This window comes from Pteropus alecto, unplaced genomic scaffold, assembly GCF_000325575.1.
Source record: "Pteropus alecto unplaced genomic scaffold, ASM32557v1 scaffold43, whole genome shotgun sequence".
NCBI classification, from domain to species: domain Eukaryota; kingdom Metazoa; phylum Chordata; class Mammalia; order Chiroptera; family Pteropodidae; genus Pteropus; species Pteropus alecto.
The window spans coordinates 6,840,731-6,845,061 of record NW_006435764.1 but is presented as its reverse complement, the minus strand read 5'-3'; the positions used below and the strand labels follow the sequence as shown (position 1 = coordinate 6,845,061).

General features: G+C 49.6%; 1 long non-coding RNA gene across 1 annotated transcript in view; it reads left to right on the top strand.

Moving 5' to 3' along the window:
• Nucleotides 1-2,343, top strand: part of LOC112479204 — a 2,843-nt gene extending 500 nt beyond the window's left edge. Inside the window, exons 2-4 of the long non-coding RNA XR_003046098.1 lie at nt 230-494; nt 1,145-1,264; nt 1,401-2,343. This is a non-coding gene — a long non-coding RNA (uncharacterized LOC112479204). The remainder of the gene's footprint in view (nt 1-229; nt 495-1,144; nt 1,265-1,400) is intronic.
• The last annotated feature ends 1,988 nt before the right edge of the window (nt 2,344-4,331 follow it).

Here is a 4,331-nt window from a genome sequence, read left to right as displayed (position 1 = left end):
GCCCGGGAGCGCTGGGAGTTCGGGCTTCTCCATTGGAGGGGCGGACGGGCGAAGCTCGGAGGAGCTGGCCGAGGGCGGGGGCGCGGAGACTAGGGCCGAGAAGAGGGGGCGCGCAGGAGACCAGGGGAGAGCCGGCGCAGCCCGATGCTGCCGGGAGGAGGGTGGCCCCAGGATGGGAGCCGGGAGGAGAGGGCGTGCACCGCGGTGACTCAGGCTCCTGCCCCCGCAGGCCTGGGGATGCCAGACGAGGCCCTCGACGCAGCCCTAGAACTCCCCTCCGGCCTGAGGAGGCGAAAAACGCTGACCCCGGATGGGGTGTCGGGCACCTGGCGACGCGCGCTTCCACGGCTGGGAAGCGCTGGGGCGGACCCTGGCTGTGAGCTCCGGGATGTCTCGGGCCCCCGGCTCCTGGGGAGCGGAGAGAAGGGACTCCGAGAGGCGGCTGGAGGAGTGGCAGCCTAGGGTTCTTCCGCGAGGACGGGCTGGAGGAGCAGGTGCTGGGTTTGCCTGTGGTTGGTCGCCCACAACAAAGGCAATTCCTAGAGGTCCAAGAGACGGGGTATGGGAGGCCATGCAGGGTCTTATTATCTAGAGGTGGGTTATCTCCTCCGCTAGGCAGTTCCCAAAAATCTTTTAAAGAAGTCACATTTGACATTCATTCGCTCACTCAACACCTACTGTGTGTCTGCGGGCTTTTAGGCGCAGGACACACAGCAGTGAACGAGATAGACCAGTCTGATACTGTTTATGACTAAAAAGGCACCCACGACTTATAAAAAGGCAACAATCCCAGCCCTCCAGGAGTCATGGGAAATATTAAATGACTTGGGACACAGGAAGTGTATAGTGTGTTTGTGAAGAGGGAGTTGAAACTAAAATTTTTTAAGTGCCTAAATGTATCCGTCACCACTGGATACGTCCTGTCTCTTCCTCAGTCTCTGTGATGACTTGCAAGAGACATCACCTTGGGTAAACTGAGTCTCGGTCCTGCCGCTGTGGTCTCTGGTCTGCTGGCCTTGCTCTAAGGGGAAAGATGCACTCCCTCTCCCCCACTTGGAAGCAGAGGCCCCAGTGCTGATGGGGTGCCAGATGAGGCCATGAGCTGGGGGATTCCTTCACTCATTATGGCCTTCACTTGTGCCAGGCCCAGGGACACAAAGAGAAAGGAAGACGCAGACCTGGTCTTCACAGGCTCCTAAGTATGGTTCTTTCAGAGATTACGAAGGTAACCCATGTTCGGGGCTGCCCACCGTGAGCCACTTTGGTAAACGTCTTTCCAGTTTCTTTCTATGTGTATAAATAGAACGATTTTATTTGTTACCAAAAGAAAGCTATTGAAGCCACCTGGAGCCCTTTTTAATAACCTCTGGCTCTCCTCTCCTTGCCCACATCCTGCGCAGCTCCAGGACTGGCTCCAAGCTCCACAGTGCCGAAGCATTCCCCACTCACCATCTGATCCTGGCAGTCACCCTATGACAATGAAGCTTCACTTTGCAGAAGAAGAAAAGGAGACTCAGAGTCAAGAGTCTCACCTAAGGCCATTCGTTCATTCGTTTTCTTACCCACTTTAGATAGCGCTGACTGAGCCAGTCCTGAGTGCCTGGCCCTGCGCTGAGGATAAAGGTTTGAAAAGACATAACGCAGCCCTGACGGGGTTCATCCCCCTCCCCCCTTCCTAGGAGCTCTACTGGGTCTGCTGTAGGAAAGGAGGAAACAGCGGCAACCCAAAGCCACATCGTGACCTTCATGGGCCCCGGGTACTTTTGCTTCCATGGGCGTCTTCCTCTGCACAAAGAAAAAAGGATTTAATAAGACTTTGAGGGCCTTACAAAAATTTTTTTTTTCTGATGGGAAGAAAAATAATACATTTTCTTTGACCCTTAAAGCTCACTTTGTTTTCTGATTTCAAAATAAAACGTTTTCAAGCACCCCTAAAAGTATAGTGGGCTCTAGGCACTGTGCCCAGTGCCCAGTGGTTAGATGACCTTGATTGCAATACGAATGATAAGCGCTAAGAGAGAGGCCAACCTGGGAGGACTTCCGAGGGAAGGTATTGCTTCAGTGACCAACTCTTGAAAGATAAGTGTTGCCAAGAGGACAGAGGAGCAAGGGCTTTTCATGCGGAGGCCAGGGAAGCTCTGGGGAAAGGGAAGTTTCTGGGAGAGGCAGAAGAAGAAAGGGAAATGAGCAGGGGCAAGAGCCTTGGGTGCCACGCTGGGCGTCCTGAAGGCATGGGGAATACCTGGCACCAGTGCGCAGGGTGTTCAGGAGGCAGCCCTGAGAACACAAGGGAGGAAGGGAGAGAAGAAAGACTGGATGCTGCTTGAGCAATCCACACCATTGAGAACGACTTGAAGGCGGCAGCAGCAGGGCCCGTGGAGTGGAGGCCCGAGATGTGAGCAGGGCCACAGCACATCGTGGTGCAATCTTCACCGCACACCAGGGGCGCTAGAGAAGGCAGGGGGTGAAATGCCACCTGTGCCCCAGCTGAGCCATGCAGCCTTGTGTCTGCCAGGGGGAGAGGATACCTGTTCTCACCAAGGAGCTATCTATTAGCTGCTTCCTGTACCTGGATCTGAACATGTACCTGAACATGTACCTGAAAGCTGCTTCCGCCCAGAGAGAGCATCTTTTCCTAATTTTCTAGCCCAAGGGGCCCTTTTAAGTAATTTCTAACAAAGGCCCCTGAGAGGCTCGCAGTGGTCCTAGATGGAGCCATATTAAGAGGGTAGAATCTACAAGACACGGTGCCTAATTGTGATGATCAGAGAAAGGCCGGGCTAACTCCCAAGTATCAGGATTGGAGGGACAGGGATATAAAAAAAGAAATAGATTTGGGGAGGGTGGAGACAGAATGAGGTCACGAGCTGGAAACTTTGGAGCCTGTATCAAACCCAGAACTCCTCATTTTTGCACCCCGCCTCTCCCCGCTCCATTCTCTGACTCAGGTTCTTAGTCCACCGCCTGGTGTCTCCAGCACCGTGGGCTCCTCAGGGTGGCTGTTCCCTGCCTGCAAGGGCCAGAGTCTCCAGGTGGAATCAGAGCCGACATCCCAGTGCATCAGCGGCTCCTCGGGCAGTCCCCTTAAAGAAAGGGCCTCGCTGATGTCTAGAACGGAGAAACTGTGAAAAGTCTTCCTAAAGGAAGTTTTTAGGGTAGTATATACAAAAACCTTACTAGACCCAAATATGCCCCAAATTCTGAATTCTACTTTCCAGTCTGTCTCTCAGACTGTCCAAGGGACTGTGCCTGTAGATTGTAAATTAAATCGTCCCTGTAAAATTCCAAAGGAATTCCAAACCTAAAAATGATGTCCAGGCATAAGCCAAAACTTCGAACTTTGTGCGTGTCAGGCGGGTGGGGAGAGGGAAGGGAGGAATTTCAACCCCAGTGACTTAAGTTTGAAAGTAAAGTAGCCAGTAGCATTTTTGTTTTTAGAAAAGAGAAAACTGGCAAGTCGTTTCCCAGCATTAATTTAATCTACTGTCCAGAGCAGGTGAATAGGGTGTGACATCCCAAGAGGTACAGTCACAGATGGGAAAAGAGGTCGTTTGTCCAAAAACACAGCTAGTATTTGATGAAGAGATGACTTGACCCCCAACCTGCCAATCTCCAAATCCTTGACACTTAAAAACACTTTGTTAAATTATAAACTATTTCAAACATACAGAAAAACCTGTTATATTTGTACACATATATACTCATACCTCTCATCTTTAACAGATCTCAACATTTTGACTTATATGCTATGTAACGTTTTTTAAGAAATAAAATATCAGAGACAGTCGATGCTCCTTCACAAGACTTTTTGCCCCATTCTCCCTCTCTTCCCAAGTGACCCCTTCCTGAAGCTGGTGCTTATCATTCGCGTACTGATACTTTCACTGCCCACGTATGTATAAACAATAGAAGTTAATGACTTTTTATAAATCGACTTTCATGTGTTTAAGCTTTAAATAGATGGAATCGCTTGTTAATTAAATAAAGAGGGTACGAGACTGAGGTGGCTCTAATGCTACAGCACCCACTAAGCAAAACAGAATCTAAACCCGTGAATACTTCAAGGTTACAAAGTAGAACCTAAGGACAACAATCACGATCAGCCAACTAGGGTTTAAGCTATAGTCAATCAATCAATTCTTCATAGTACTCCCCCCTTATCCTCAAGGCATACGTTCCAAGATGCCAAGCAGATGCCTGAAACTGAGGATAATACCAAACCCTATATATACTATGTTTTTCTCTATACGTACATATCTATGATAAAGTTTAATTTATAAATTAGGCATAGTAAGAGATTAACAATAATAACGAATGATAAAATAGAATAA